General features: G+C 38.9%; 1 protein-coding gene across 5 annotated transcripts in view; it reads right to left on the bottom strand.

Moving 5' to 3' along the window:
* The window catches only part of bcl9l (bcl9 like), a 62737-nt gene extending 47871 nt beyond the window's left edge, over window positions 1-14866 (bottom strand). For all 5 annotated transcript variants that reach the window (XM_037539943.1, XM_017722573.2, XM_017722572.2 and 2 more), the window contains exon 1: window positions 14554-14866. The gene's annotated coding sequence lies outside the window, so the exon portion shown is untranslated. The remainder of the gene's footprint in view (window positions 1-14553) is intronic.
* Between the last annotated feature and the right edge of the window lie 2415 nt (window positions 14867-17281).

Raw genomic sequence — 17281 nt, forward strand, 5'->3', positions numbered from 1 at the left:
TAACATTCTATTAAAGCAGTAAGCCACACTTTATAATGTGCCCCTCACAGCAGTACTCATACACATATAAATTCATACATATTTATACTATAAACAGCTATTTTGCCAAGAAATGTAGTTCCTTTTGGTATGCTGCTGATGCCATGCAAGCTGAAGCAGGACAAAAACTTTGCCACCCAGCAGTTATTTCATAATTTTTTTTAACGTTTGTCATACAATAACAGAAAAATTATGTTACAGTATCTAACACAGAAACTTCTACCATGGGGCATCTGTTTGCCCCAAGCTAATGGTGTTACACATTTCCCACACTGATGCTGAACCTCACACAGCTCCCTATTGTCTACACAGTGCACTTAACTTTGAGTCACTTAACAGTAGGGAGTAGGGAGCCACTGGTGATTCAGCCTCTGTTTAATATTACTTAAAGGAGATCAGACCAAAAACACATGCATCTGAAGCTTGTAAGAAATTCAAGTAAACTTCTTTACATTTGTATATTGCAGTTTTACAGAAAATCCATAGTCCATAAATTCCACAATTTAAAACCTAAGATTGAATATATTACGAAAGGAACAGTTTGGTGTGTTAGCCTGTTAAATATGTTTTAGTCTGTCTGCCAAGTTGTTCAGGCTAGTTTTAGCGAAATATGTTGTCAGCTCCCTAGTTTAAACCAGGGGTACCAGTGTCCAGCACAATCTGGCAATTCTTATCAGATTTGCCTACAATCAAAAACTATAGAAATATGTAATTATACTCGATTCTGCAGAAAACAAAATGAATGTTGTCACAGGTGATTCTTAGCTTTAACTGGACTGCTGGATTAATTTGGGAAAAAACCTAAACTAAAATTAAACAGTCACTATTCATGCCAAGACAAGGACATGCTGGGAAATTTACTGCATTGTCATAGCCTTAGAGACAGTGACTAATCCATTGCTATTAACCCAATATTTTTCAGTGGTTTTGGATCATGTTTAGATCATGTTTTCATCTTTGAATCATCCTTTTAATACCGTAACAATTATACGCTATCTGCTATTGCTGCTAAACAGTTTTCACTATTGCTATAGAATTATATTATTACTAACATACTGACTAGTTTAACCCTATATTATGATGAGATTAATCCCAGTTATAGACAGACTGATATTTTGTCCAAAAAACTGTTCCACAGATCTGTCTGAATTGGCAGAAGTCATGCAAGCAAAGCACCATGCTTGGTTTAAGTACTTAAAATTTGCTCTTCTAAGAGTTCACCATTAGGAGTTCATGTTGTTCACCTGTTTTAAGGTTACATATAAGGTTATTTACAAGTGCCTTGTTTTTAAAGACTTTGTGAGTTTCTGCTTATTTGAGTTTAAAAAACAGCTGATTGGGTCTGAATGACATTTGGCCATTCACAGTTGACAACTGACAATTATACCATTCAGTAAACCACTATTAAACTACAAGTGCTGGATCAATTTAACATATAATCTAAAAATTAAATAAGCAGATATCAAATATTGCACATTTTAGCACCAGTGCGAGTGAATTTCCATAATGGCAGGACTTCGGAGATCAAATAATTTGAGTTCAATGTGAAACTAGAAATGTAAAAATATGCTCTGGGCACAACACAAATGTTCTAAAGGCATCGGACTGTAGGCGGCTGGGGTAAACCTAAGCAATGTTTTATACTCTTGAAGATCAGGCCTGAACAAAGTTGCTCAATAGTCAGAAATATCTCAGTTATTTAAGAACAAATGTAAATATTTGTGTTAAATTAAGACTATGTATACATGGACTGCACTCACTCAGCCAGACTGTGACCCCCTTTACTTTGATTCCAAGAGAACCTCGAATGCACTCTTTAGTATTACTTTAACTTTAAAGTTACAAAAAATAGACAGACCTCTCTCAGTCTTCAGCTTCAGTCATGCATGTAATTTGTATGTGATCATTTTTCATGCAAGTTCTGGCAACAAAGAAAAACAAAGAAAATCCTCTGTGCTGAGGGAAGTTTACTCGCTAGCTAACTTGCTAATCATAAACAGTAACAACACAAAACTAAAAAAAAGTTATTCATTTCATTGTGGGCAGAAGAAAACTTGGTATCTCCATTTTTCAGTTTTTGACAATCCGAAAACGCCTGTTGCCCTTCACATTGTCCGAAAATGGACCAAATGAAACATTCCAAAATTACTTGGAAAAAAGTCTGGTTCCACTGACTTACATTAAAAATAAAGTGGTTTTTTTTTCCTTTTCCTGTAAAGTTAACATTTTGAAGATACAAGGTTTTCTTCAAACAAGAACGATTTACAAAGGTATAATGCTATATACTAATCTGTAGTGTAGACAACTGGCGTGGTTGATGGCAATGAGATGACTTGTGTGCAGCTTTCGTTAGCCAGGGAGCTAACATAGAAGCCAGCAAGCTAGCATACTCTAACATAAAATGTAGAAACAGAAATCGTAATTATACTATATAATGAAATACCTAACACAGTACAGTGTTGCGCAATGATCTGTAGCAAAAAAAAGTGTAGACAACAGGTGTGGTTGACAACAGTGGGATGACTTGTGAGCAACTTGTTAGCCAACAAGCTAACATCGCAGTTAGCAAGCTGGATACAACAATCAGTACATCCACAAGGGTAAAGATAATTTGCATGCCAGATGAAGATGAGGTTGAAAAAATATGTGCCATTCCAAGATTGGTCAGTGTACCAGGTAGTCCTTTAGAAAAAACAGTAATTCGTTACACATTTCCAAAATGAGTGTCTCAAACTGTAACAAGATCACATACTACTACTACACATCTGTATCAGTGGGTAAGTACAGAGCTATTCCTGAATGAAAACTGGAAGGTGAGGTTGTGACTCTCTCTGTTCTTCAGCAAAGAGATCTTTATACATCAGTTTCATAGTAAGTTATTAAATGCATCAACAAATTGCACAAGGAGTTTATGGCACGTCCCACGCTCATACTGCGCTGCTCACATTTACAATCGAAGTCATAAAGTCGGCTGACACAAGCAGCACAAGCACCAGACCGGAATGATCCATATAGAAGATATTTATGTTTTTTATGCACAGTGTGTAATTACGCTACTTTGTTACAGAAAAAAAAAAATATATAGTCGCATAACTGTAATATGTTGTCCCGCATTGCCCTTAACACTGCTCTTTGGGTAGAAAAGAAGAACTCTTGCGATTCATCACACTATGCATTGAAGCAGCACTATCTAAGATTTTTTATTAAAATTTAAAGAAGCAGGATTACTGAGTCAGGAGAAAAAAAACATGCTAAAATATAGGGTCTGTGTGCTGATATGAATTATTCTGTAAAACCTGAAATAATCATTTAAAAGTCAGTAGTATTGGGTTGGATTTTACATAAGTTTTTCAGACTATTTAATTCTTCTTTATGTATTGAGGTCACACACATATAGGCAAAAAATAAGTTCAGGCTCAGTGTTTAGGTTTCAAAAGCAAAATCAATACTACACTGATGAAGATGTGATGATAATATGATTTGCAGCACCAATGTCCATATATGCTAACCTGCTCAATTTGACTGGGCTGAATTGCAATGTATAAATAATGAAATAAATAAATACAGGGATTTTTTTTTTTTTACTTCGAGGAACTGTCTGTAGACTGCCTGATCTTTAGCTTTCGTGCACAGTGTGGCACAAGATAGCACAGCTGTTGTAGCGGTTTGTCAAGGGCACAATCTCAAACGACCCACTACTACCTACGTAGTGTACTAAGTTCTGGGTTCTACCCCAGAATAGTGCACTATTTGTCCAGTATGGAATTGTGCACACGCACCTTAATCCCAAAAGGCTAGTTATTAGACATGTGATGCATTGTATGGGTGCAGGAGCAATTGTATTACTCTCTGTAGGGAGCAAGGAGCCATCTGAGATACAGCCAGTGGTTTTGCTCTGGACTTGGAGGCGCAGCGTGGTGTTGTGAATGAAACTTTATTGGAAATTGCCAGTAGATACAGCTGTCTGTAGGGGCTGCATTTGTGAGCACCCATATCACGTCATGTCACTTAGATAGGGTGTTTCTGCACAGTGTGAGTTTATAAATATCAGGATTGTCAGTACACAATGGCCAATACAAACACAAAGTGCGAGCGGTCACCAAAGAACAAGATTTTAGAAATCATACAGTGTATGCCTGGCTTTAGGTTAGGGTCTGAAGCAGAACTGATGTTGAAAAATGATTTTCTGCACTTTGCATGCAATTACACATTTCAACCAGAGAGGTCTCCAAATTCCCAAAACTTACACAGTGCAGCTTTAAATAGCACTGTTTTGATTTTGATGATCACATAAAACAACTTATCAACTGTGCAACATTTATAAAAATAATCAAAATGAATATTTTTTAGTTGCTTAGAAGTAGGCGCTGTATAATGTCTTTTTAAGAGAAGAAGGCTCACAGCAGCCCTTGAGGGGAAAATACTTTGTTATGGTGGTAGGGGCAAATCTTGAGGTTACCCATTTCCTACCTGAAAAACCGCCAACGGCATGCACAATATCAGAAAACAAAAAAAAATCTTGGCAAAACTTTGAATGGAGCATAGAGTTCATCAAAAGTGCTTCTCTGAAAAGAGTTATAAACCTCATTCAGGATGTGTGCTGGTATCTCAATAATGTCTCTCAGCTGAGCTTGGTTGCTTTCACTGTGTAATAAGCTGTCCCTGGTCTTCTGCACCCTGGTGGAAAGCTTCTCTATATCACATTATTCTTTCATAGCTCGCCTTCATGCTACTACTTGTAACTCATCTCCAAGCTCTCAGATCACCTAACCTGATAAGAAGCACTTTGTCAGCAGTGCTGAATCCAGTTGTCCCAGTACCGCACAACATGAGCCCATTAATGAAGCCACATGAAATATGGAACAATATATGTTACATATATTTCACCATCTTTATCTTACCCAGGGCTTGTCTTTGATGCACTGCCTTGGGTTGCCATGAACATAATTAAGAAATTTTAGGCTACTTGCAAAGCAGGGCCACACAAAATATTGTTTGTTAAAGGGGAATTCCACCAATTACTGCATAATTAAATGGTTAAAATGTAAACAAAGTTGTTATACGAATATGCTGATCCCTAAGGAAGACATTATTATAATAGTTTTGAGATAAAGCTCTAGCCTAAAATCCTAAAAACATTCATGGCACATAGCAAGAACATGCAGGGCACTGTAAGACAAAATAGTACCCTAAGAAAACATACTTTTATATTTTTCACTATTTTACCATCATCAACCCAGAAGGTTCACTGGTAATTATGGATAAATAAAATGATTATGTTTCTGTTGGATATACATCAGGTCCCAGGTTCTTATCACTACTGCAAAGAAACTGCAAAAAAAAGCCATAGGTTTCTCTATGATGCACCATTTCTCATCAAAACCTTGTGAATGACTTTTTTCCATCTCACTAGCTATGATTCCATAGACGTTTTCAGCAAATTGGTATCGGTAAAATTAACTGGTGCGTGGGGGGGGGGGGGTGGGTTCTATGGAATTGCTGCTCAAAGGCTTGTTTCCACCCAAACGTGCTGCTGGGCAAGGCAAAAAATGCCTTACGTAATAATCACTTCCTGCAAAAAACTGACGTTGACTTTGGCTTCCCATTTATTTTTCATTGGAACTTCTTTGCAATATAGAGCTTTCCATTTAGAAAGGCTGAAGCCTTTTCTAAACAATTCTTTCTAAGTGCTAAAAAGTAACTGCATTCCTTTTGAAATGTTTTCATCTCCATCTCAAGTTAAACCTCTCAGTTATGCTGAACATTTCATGTATTGACAAACAACTTATCTTCTGCAAAAAAAAAAGAAGAGCTGAATAGAAAAAAAAAACAATATCCACTATTCCTGTTTTGACAGCCTACATGAACAAACTTTTTGAAGGGTTAAATACTTCAAACACTTCATGAAAAGTTCTTTGGGTGGAAATAGCTATTGGTGCGGAAATTAGAAAAATGGTTGGAATTTAATCTTGAAGCCATACTGCAACACTGATATTGCAGAAGTCCCCTTTAGGGGGCAGAAGTCGTGGGCTGGAGGTTAGGGAATTGGCCCTGTAACCGGAAGGTTGCCAGTTCGATCCCCAGTGCCGACAGTCCATGACTAAGGTGTTCTTGAGCAAGACACCTAACCCCCAAACTGTTATCTGGATATGGCTGCCCACCACTCACTACCCTGTGTGTGTGTATTCACTAGTGTGTATGTGGTGTTTCACTTCACGGATGGGTTAAATGTGGAGGTGTAATTTCCCCATTTGTGGGATTAAAAAAAAAAAGTATCACTTAACAATCAAAGTTTTTGTTGTGAGCATTTTGGCCAATCACAGTTCAAGAGTATCTTGAAGAGTTAACAAAAAGTGTATTATGTAATAAATATAGTAATTAAAGTAATTAAAACTGTGTCACATTATTGATTCACTAATGCAGTTGTAATACATAGCATATGTCTCTATATGTAGCCACATAATCACAATACTACTGTCCCTTCCATATCATGCAGCTCTAATGCTGTGTTTACATGTTGCTGGTTGACGGCACACCGGATATTCCATACTGCAGCACCAGGAAATTCTAAGCAGTAAGTAAGTCAAGAGGTCAATTTACCAACATTTATCATCAACAGTGGCAATACAATAAACAAGATGTCGAATTTGTTAATTTTATAGTACTCAAGTCTTAAGACATTAACTCAAGGTCTTTGTCTCAACTCAAAGATTCATTTGAGAAGTCCCCAGCACAGAGCTGTAGTTACTCATTTTCATTTCAGAGTTACTTACTCACGGTTCCATTTCCTTGGTTTTATTTAGGCTTGCACTGAAAATGTAAACATCACAGCTAGCATTTTTCAGAACAATCAGTAAGCTTGATATTAATGTTTTGCAAATAAACAAAATCTGTCATATTTAAAATTATGTTTGGTTAAATGTATGCATTGTAATGAAATTTTGCATTATTAAAAAAGGTACCATTAACCTACAGGCTGAAAACTGCTGTACATTTTTAAATAAAAAAAATGGTGGTTTAATTTAATTGATCCTTCTATGATACCTTAACCAGATATTATTTCTTTGGTGATGTTCATTGGTTCCAAAATTAAAACCTTCATTAAATTGTTCATTGTTTTCACTTATTAATGAAAAGTGTTATAATTTAGTTAATTGTTTAATGGTTGTCTTGGTCTTGACACAGCTCTAGCACCCAGTATCACTCTCCATTTACACCAGCATTCCTCTCCTCTTCTCACCCAAATTGCTGGTTGCTCAACACCTGTGAGCACTTCTGAACTCACGCTGACTGTTGGTTTCCATGGTTTTACTGAGGCTAAGCAAAGATCAGATGCATTCCCACTAAAAATAAAAATCCTGGAGAGAAATTGCTTATCTATAAATTTACTTCTTGCTGTCTGTGCAGTAAGTAAGAAAAGAAACAAGTGTTTGGTCTGTCACCAATAGCTTTTCTCTAAGTAGGAACAAATATCTAGGAGCCAAAAAAAGGGCAAACCATTTTATCGTGGTATGGTAATATACACCCCCCCCCACCCCCCCGCTCAGTTTCCATTGGTAATTGCCATATTGCTTCCCTCCAATTTGCATAAAGTGTAACTGCTCAACTTTACGTCACCAACTCCGCTCATCTCTACTCCACCAACACTGACATTGCCTCCTGCCTGCTGAAATCACCAGCTCTCACTGAAAATGAATGAATGAATTCCAGCCGCTTTGCAGTGCCACAGCATTGCCAGTGTGTGCGCAGGGTTATACATATAAAAATGAACACAGAGCATCCTCCTGCTGCATGCCACTGTTGGTGGCACATCACAATGTGACATGTTTTTTTTCTATGCCAACATGTAAATGCAGCATAATACATAGTTACAACTTTACTGTCACTGCATTGCCTAACTGTGCCTAGATATCATAGCAAGTGTGACCAAAGTTTCATCAAATGTGGTTGGAGAGAACCACACATTAGGCAACAGGGCACAAATGAGTTCTTGGTGTTGAAAGATCATATAACGTCATTGCTACAGTAGCTCTAGAATCCCAGAAGACAGAAACATACACCACACACAGAATTCCATGTGCTGATGTTTCATATGGAGGAATGACCAGATAAAGCAGCAGGAAAGGCAGCCACCATACTTAGACATATGTGAAGTATTCAGCACAGTCATTTTCAATATCCCTTGGTCTCCTGAGCAAAAGCATTCCCCCGACACCATATTCTTCCATAAACTCATATAAAAGTGCCTGGTGTTTTCAAGGGAGAGAAGAAAGAGTTTTTTTTTTTCTCCTGCAGCTGAGGGATCTGAGGTGAGTCAGAGAATTGTCATAACCCTCAACACTGTTGAATCCTCTATGAACAGTTCTGCAGGAGCTGACTCAAAGCCAATATCAACTTACAGAGAAGGGACAAACACAGGCAGGTTCAGATTCATCTTTCACGATCGCTGAAGGTCACAACACATTCAGAGGGCAAAATGAAAGAGGCTGGATCACTGAAGTACAGACACCGTCATACATGCATGTATTCCCCCAATTGCTCCCCGGGCACTGTGGGTAGGGCTGCCCACCGCTCTGGGCAAGTGTGCTCACTGCCCCCTAGTGTGTGTGTATTCACTAGTATGTATGTGGTGTTTCACTTCACGGATGGGTTAAATGCGGAGGCAGAATCTCCCCGTTTGGGATTAAAAAAGTATCACTTAACTCTCTGAGGTATAAAGTAAGGTTCCACTGCCCACTTACTTAAAGAAGCTTTTTCCAGTTTTCAGTTGACTGTAAAGGATAAGGTGATCCTGCTGCTGAACACCGAGTCAACTCAGGTCATGCAAACATTAGAGTACAATTCAGTTCTGCGAAACAGCCTTCCAGGAACAAAGAGGTTCATCTGTACCTGACCCTGGGCCAGATTTATCAAGGCCTTTAGCACATGGCAAAATGGTTTGTACAAATGCAATTTCAGTGACATGACCAGTGACTGGAACACATCCAGTGCCTCAGCCAATTGCATGCTCTCTTAAATATTTTGCTTCAGCTTGGCAGTTTTGCATTTAGTAAGAAGCTTAAATCAGTCCCTTTCTGGTATGGTAGTCTCTTATCCTGTTATAAAAAACTCATGATCAAACAACTTTTTAATGACCAAAATTGTTGCCGTCATATCAAAGCTTCGTAAGCTCATCTTTTTTTTTCTTTCCATTTTGAAAATGTGTCTGGGCATTGCGTGGACATTTCATGACAGATGGTCCAATATGACTTACAGTCTTTTAACATACATTCTTAAAGAGACACTGCAGCCTAAATTAAAAATATGACCATTGCTACATCTGTTGCAAACATGCCTACTTCCCAACTATAGCTGTGTTGCAATAGTTACTAGTGTGAGATTTTCTGGTATAAAGACTAGGAAAACCCCCTTATGCTGATGTACAAAAGTATGTGGACAGCCCTCCTAAGCAAATTCTAATGTTTTAACCCCACCAATAGCTAGCAGGTATATAAAATCAGCATAGCCATGCAATCTCTATTGAAGAGCACTGGCAATAGAATGGTTCATAATGAAGAGCTCACCTTAAAAGTCCAAAGTCAAGAGAAATTTCTGCCCTGCTAAATCATCCAGGAGCAACAACACAAATTCCACAAAACAGGAGACCATAGAAACTCACAGAGTGGGTCTGCTGAGTGTTGATGTACACACCGGAATACACAGTGCCAACGATAAAGTTTGGTGGAGCAGGGATAATGGCCTAAGCTGTTAGGCCCCTTAGTTCCAGTGAAGATGTTAATGCTGCAGCATACAAAAACATTTTTGACAATTAGCCTATATGCTTCCAACTTTGTGGCAGCAGTTTGGGTATGACCCTTTCCTGTTCCTGTTCCATAGCCAAATAAATATCACTGTTCGTTCACATCAATCATCTGTTGCATCAATCACTACAGTGTTCCAAGCTGCCTCTAGAAGCAACCTCAGCACAAGTACCGTGCATTGGAAGCTTCATGAATTGGGTTTCCCAGGTCAAGCCACTGGACACAAAACTTAGATCATTATGTGCAATGCCAAGAGACAGTTGAAGTATATAAAATATGCCACCACTGGACTCTGGAGCAGTGGAGATGTGTAGAGTGATGAATCATGCTTCACTATTTGGAAGTGTGGGTCTGGTGGAGGCCAGGAGAACATACCAGATTAAACAGGACTAACAATAACGTCTGGTGGAGGAGGTATAATAGTCAGAGGTTTTTTTAAGGGTTTGTCCTAGGCCCCTTATTTCCAGGTTAAGAGGTTAATGCTGCAGTGCACAAAGACAGTTTAGACCACTATTTGCCTCCAACTTAACAGCAACATTTTGGGGAAGGCTCTTTATTGTTCCAGCATGACTGTGCCCCTATGCACAAACCAAGGAGCATAAAGAGACGGTCTGGTGTGCCCAAACTGTAGTGCTTCCACAGAGCCCTTACCTCAACCTCACTGAACAACTTTGGGATGAACTGGAATATTGAATGCAAGCCAGGACTTATCGTCCAGCATCAGTGTCTGACCTCATAAATGCTGTTTTGACAGAACAGGCACAAATTTCCAGACACACTTTAAAACCATGTAGAAAGAGAGATTATTCATAGAAGAATAATGTTTTTTTGTACAGAACCAGAAAGCTTTTCTAGAGCAGTAAGTAAAGTATGTCATCATTTTTATCTGTAGCACAGTGACAGTAGGACCTCACTTGTGGAAGTTATGTATTCTTGTAGTCTTTTGTTTGGCTGGTTGAGCTGTAGCTGAATGCCTTATAAAGCCAGACATACAGTACGAGATTTCTAATATCTTGTTCTTTGGTGACTCATACTGTCCATACATGACAGACCATTATGTATGGACCAAGCTTAGGATTTATATGCTTACACTGTGCAAAAATGTTCATGCAACAAGAAATGCAGCCCTTATAGACATCTCTGTCTTTGACCACTTTCAAATAAAGCTGTTTTATTCAAAGCAACACACAGCACAATGAGTACTGAGCAGCTTATTTAGCAACACTTTGCACTGAAGCTAAACCTAGTGGTGATATACACAGACACTACAGTCTGTCTACCACCTATTTAAAATAAAAAAAATAAATAAAAAACAATAGACCGGATTAACGCTAATTCTACTCAGTCAAAAAGATTAAGTTGGCATATACAGACTTTGGTAGCCACTGTCAACTCTGTTGCCTCTTGTTTTGCCTCATGGGTGTCTCCACTCATATTGGGGAAGTGGTTGCAATTATGTGTGTTTTTAATCACACAGTGAATTTCTGGTGTGAATTTGTGAAGGCGGAATGTTTAAAGTGACCACATGGAGTCAGTACCACATCTCTGTGTGAGCAAACCCTCTCATTTGCTCATTAGCACAGCAGATCTTACATGGTATCAGCTGGTACCAGATGTTGGTATCGGTGGATCATTATGAGCACAGTATTGGGTCAATACCTGATCAGTATCGGTATCGATGCATCCCTAATTCTTTTATGCCAGCTGGCTAATGCAGAAGGCTAATATAATTTCTGTATATATTAGCAACAACAATAGCTATGCTAGCAGTAAGGATTTCTTTATCCTCATAGGTGGGAGGTTCCCAATGCCTGTATGGCATATTTCTGTGAAGGTGGGTATTGTAGTGAGATAATATTGATGGACAAAAACACAAAAAATCATACAAAATCATAAATTCAGCCAAAATTATGAGGGTGGGGGGCTTCAATGGGCTACAGAATACAGAATACAATTATTTATAATAGAATAACTGGTGTTTTTAGACTGGATTGCCCCTTTTATGCACATTAAATATATATTTTCCTTTCTCCTCTAGAGACACCAACTTCAAAGATAAGTTTCTGCTACAAAACTGTTGAAATCAGCTACTGCATCTTTAATGCACACAGGAAGGCCGTTGCTATCATGCAGTGAGCACCTGAAACTTGCTCTCTGCTGTGGTAAATACAAAACCTCAATGTACACTATTTAGAGCTCTGCAGCAAGTGCACAGAGCAAAATTTCAGTTTAGGCATGGCATCATATTTCCTCCAAACTCCTGTGATGTAACACTTCAAGCTTAAACATATTATGGATCGGTTAGATGGACTTTTAAAACCAGATCTTGAATGTGGCCAGAACAAGAGCGGTCAATGATAGCTAAGAGATGTTGAGCCTGCATGCTGAAAAGGCATACTGGGGCTCTCTGGCCTCCAGATCAAGTTGCAAACTCTGTGTGCCACTATAAATAGCACAGTAGGATATCACACTTACAGAGCAGGCTAATGGGGAGACCGGCGGGCCAAAGAGCAGCCACGCACAGTCAAGTTACACTTCACGCATTTTCCCCTCCATGCCTCTATCCCTCTCTCACTCCCTAAGTCCTACACTATTTGCATTTTGAATATCAAATTGTAGCAGCACACCCTGCCTATCTAGACCTCACAATTTTAAACAAATTGCATCACTACCACAGACATAGCTTGACTTCTGTGTGGGGTGTCTATAAAGGGAAAAGTCCCTTTTTCTTTCATTGGCTGAGTGAGCTTTGGAAAAACCACAGAGAGGAAATGCAACATTAACAGCAGCTATGACTGATCTGGAATCAACCCATGCTACTGCTATCTCTCACTCACAACAGTTAATCAACTTGCGTCATCATGGCCTTGGGGAGTTGACGGGAAACGGCAAATTAGGCAGGCACTGGCAATACAGCTGTGAGAAGAGTTGGTTTTGCTGGAACTTTACAGGCCCTGCCAAAACTGTCCAAGGGACAATGAGCTGTCTTAGGAACACTCTTACATTGTCGATTATAGGTGTTACTGCAATACGATCTGACATTGGAAGAGACTACACACTACTGTGGGCTTTGCCCTTAATTTAGTATACCTAGGTTAACCAGCTTGCTCCTTGCTCAATCAAAGCTTAGTGATCAATGTCACTGAAGTAAATTAATGATGATATTAAAATAAAAGTCCACTAATTACCACAAGTCTAACTGGATGCCATCTAGTTAAAAGGAATTTCAAAATTTTCCTAGATTTCTACATAATTAATGTTTATGATGTAAACAATGTCGTTCAAAGTGGACTGATGTGAAATGCTTTGCAATAAAGAACCTTACGAAGTCTAAATTATTCAGAGTGCTGGTGACAGAAATCAGATATCTGAAGCATGCAACTAAAAGCTTCCTGTCACAAAGTTTTGCAATTGAGGCCTAAACTGTACTTTAATGTGTTCATGCCAGAAAAGTATATACAGGGTTTTCCCCAAGTCCAAGTGGTGCAGAAAAGTAAACTTATTTTATTAGATTTTTCACTATTTTTTCATTATCAATGTAAATTACACATAAATATAGGTAGGGTCACTGGTTATTTTGAATAATAAATAAAATGGCTGTATGTACACTGTAGCTATTGTAACCCCTCATGTTCTCATCACCACCACTGTAAAGAAATGTGAGTAAGTTGTACAATGCACCATTTCACATCAAACCACACTGAATGACTCTGTTTACAGATAAACGACTGAATCGTTCTGAAATTTTTGGAAAAAATGGTGGAAGTCCCCTTTAAAGGCCAATAAGGACACGGAGTTCAATGGCCTCTACAGCGCTACTTTTGAGTTCAACTGAAAGCATGGTAAACACACAGATTGTAGGTTCGACTGCTGAGAGCAGTAATTCTCTTGCCCCAGTAAGCTACCACAAACTAATAGTAAGGCTGAGGAATACTCAGTACGCTACTGTAAGTCACAGACCGCAACAGTTCAGGTGACCTCGTAATCTGAATCATGTCATAACATTTACATTTAACAGCTGCAATGTGAACGATACTATGCATGCCTTGATTAATGTAAGTGAATAGGCCATGGCTCAGAGAAGACACTAGAATTAAGTTTTCAAAAACGAAACGACTTATTTTAATATGCCAGTGAAAAAAAATATTTATATTAGTCTAATTCATACGATTATACGAGCAAATCCTACAACTGTACTCTAAGAGTGTCATTTTATGGCACCCAGCCTCCGCTACTGATAGCATAGCCCTACACGGAATCCTTCAAGTGTCTGCCCGAATATGTGCCAAGCTGGCTGCACATCTGAACACGCGATTTTTCAACAAGCTAATATAAAAACGCCGAACAAACTGAGATACGAACAAAAACATAACGGTTGTAAACATCTTCTTTCGTTCAGTCACATGCGGGCCTGATGTTTTACTAGTCTGTCGTCAGCTCATTAGCTTCCATCGCATGGAGAGCTTAGCTAGCCAGTTAGCTGACGAGGCTAACTACAGTAAGCTAAATGACGTCGCCGCGCTCTCCTTCAGCCGTCTGCTCAGGCTACATCTGCAGGCGACACGTTTAGCAAGCCGAGGAACCACTTCGTGCGGGGCGTATATTCTCCCCGCATACAGATACGCTGTCAGTCAGTCTTACATGTTGTGTTCAGACTGCGGGGTCGAAACAAATGCCGAGGGTTTTGTGTGAGCGCCGCTGTACGTTTTCCTACCCCATTCCGCCGTGTCTGGGAGGGAGGGACGGAGGGAGGCCGGTGTCAAGAGTGACGGCCAGCCGACATCAGCCGAAGCCACTGCCGCCGCCGCTTCGCCCTGGATCCTTCCGGGGCTCGCGAGAATCTCCGCCGCGCGACGCACAGTCCCGAGCGCGCGGCCGCTGCTCACAAGTGAGATGCTCGCAGATTTGTTCTCGCTCGGCTCGAGGCGGAAGACGAGTGCCCGGGAAGACAGCAGATCATGACTCCACAATTGGAGACGGGGAAGGGCAGGACGCTGTGTGCATGTTACACACCATAGCCTAGGTACCACAACACACACACATACACGCACGCACGCACGCACCCAGCTGATGAAACGACTCAGACACCCACTCTAGCGCTATTTGCTCAAGTCACCGGTTCACTTGCACACTTGTCTAGCGGCACAAGCTGCCACGTTTCTCCTCCATTCGCTGCCCAAATATTATATCCCTGGCTTTACAAGCGAAAGATATCTGCTGGTCATGCTGGAGATGGTTTGCTCATTTATTGATTTTGGACATTGGAAATAATAACATTATTATTATTATTATTATTATTATTATTATTATTATTATTATTATTATGCTGCAAGATATTTTAAATTGCTGCACCCCTTTCTTATAGTATTTTTTAAATATATAAATTATATAAATCTGTATTAGTGATATTAGCGTTATTTTTCATGATAATATTATTATAGCAAAAAATGGTCATGCTGGCGATTTTTTATTCAATGAAATTGGACATAGGAAGGACAACTACTACTACTACTCCTAGTAATAACAACAATAATAAAATAAAATGGCAATAATATGTAGTATTTTTAGACCTTTTCTCATAATTCTTATTTTACTGAGTCATAAACTTATCAGCCTATACTTGATCCAGTTCCACAGAGTCTGCTCCCAAATCAAATAAAAGTCCTGGTGCTTTCCTTTCTTCTCTTTAAGGCCGCTTTCCAAATAACATAACAAGCTTAATACTTGATTGCCTTCTCTCTAAATGTCACATAGGAATGTGGTGGCAGTAATGAGAATGAATCTGTGAGGGGCAGCCGTTGCCTCCTGAACTGATCTGAGATCAGTGTTAAAGGGCATTCAGTTCCCTCCTCATTTCACAGGTGAGCACTCCCTCTGGTGGTGCAGGGCTCTGTGAAATCTTTTAGAGTCCCTCAGGAGGAGCCCCACTGCCCTGTATATCACAGTTCTGAATCACTTAAAGCACAGGATGATGTGGCTGTGAGAATATGCAAACCAGTTTACCTTTCAGTGAATTAGCATCTGTGTCTGTGTCAAACCTAATTAAGCCGAGGCATGCTTTAACATCAGAATTGACAGCCGATGACAATATCCTGCATTGTTTATGTACGCATATACCGATGCCAACATAAAATTTCAGAGTTGGGTCTACATTTATCTGGATTATCTTTATGGAGAAATCTAACATTTATTCATATTGACTTATGTTTATTAATATCACAGTAGTCCAACATCACCTAAACGTTCTGCACTTCCATAGTGTAATAAATATATCTTCAAATATCGGTTTGAAATATTGGTCAAATCTATAGATCTGCCAGATGCTGATCATTTTTTAAAACGATTACCTGCCAATATCTAAACTGTCCTGATAAATTATATATAAAAAGGAAAACAATTTGTATTATATATATATATATATATATATATATATATATGTATATATATATATATATATGTATATTCAATTGACAAATCATTGTTCATTGGACTTGCAAATCATTGTATTCTCTCTTTCCTATGCAACTCTTATTTTATTTTATTTTATTTTATGTTATTATTATCCTTATTTTCCTGTAAATAGTCTAGAGATTTAGCTTTAATCTTTATTATTTATAATGTTGATAATGTTTATACTGTTATCCCTTTCTATTACTGAGTGCCTTACTCCTGTTACTCTGCTGCTGCTGTAATACTGTGAATTTCCCCGCTGTGGGACTAATAAAGAATTATCTTATCTTATCTTATCTTATCTTATCTTATCTTATCTTATCTATGTTTTACACAACGTCCCAACTTCATTGGAATTGGGGTTGTATATATATTGGGGTTGTATATATATATATTCAACCTATATTCAATTGAATACACTACAAAGACAAGATATTTAATGTTCAAACAGATAAATAGTTTTTTGCAAATATTCACTCATTTTGAATTTGAGGCCTGCAACACGTTCCAAAGAAGTTGGGACAAGGGCATGTTTACCACCGTGTTATATCACCTTTCCTTTTAACAACACTCAATAAGTGTTTGGAAACTAAGGACACTAATTGTTGAAGCTTTGTAGGTGGAATTCTTTCCCATTCTTGCTTGATGTACAACTTCAGTTGTTAAACAGTCCGGGGTCTCCGTTGTCGTATTTTGCGCTTCATAATGCGCCACACATTTTCAATGGGAGACAGGTCTGGACTGCAGGCAGGCCAGTCTAGTACCCGCACTCTTTTACTACGAAGCCACACTGTTGTAACACGTGCAGAATGTGGCTTGGCATTGTCTTGCTGAAATAAGCAGGACGTCCCTGAAAAAGACGCTGCTTGGATGGCAGCATATGTTGCTTCAAAACCTGTATGTACCTTTCAGCATTAATGGTGCCTTCACAGATGTGCAAGTTGTGCATGCCATGGGCACTAATACACCCCCACACCATCAGAGATGCTGGC

Source organism: Pygocentrus nattereri, chromosome 7 (genome assembly GCF_015220715.1).
Source record: "Pygocentrus nattereri isolate fPygNat1 chromosome 7, fPygNat1.pri, whole genome shotgun sequence".
NCBI classification, from domain to species: domain Eukaryota; kingdom Metazoa; phylum Chordata; class Actinopteri; order Characiformes; family Serrasalmidae; genus Pygocentrus; species Pygocentrus nattereri.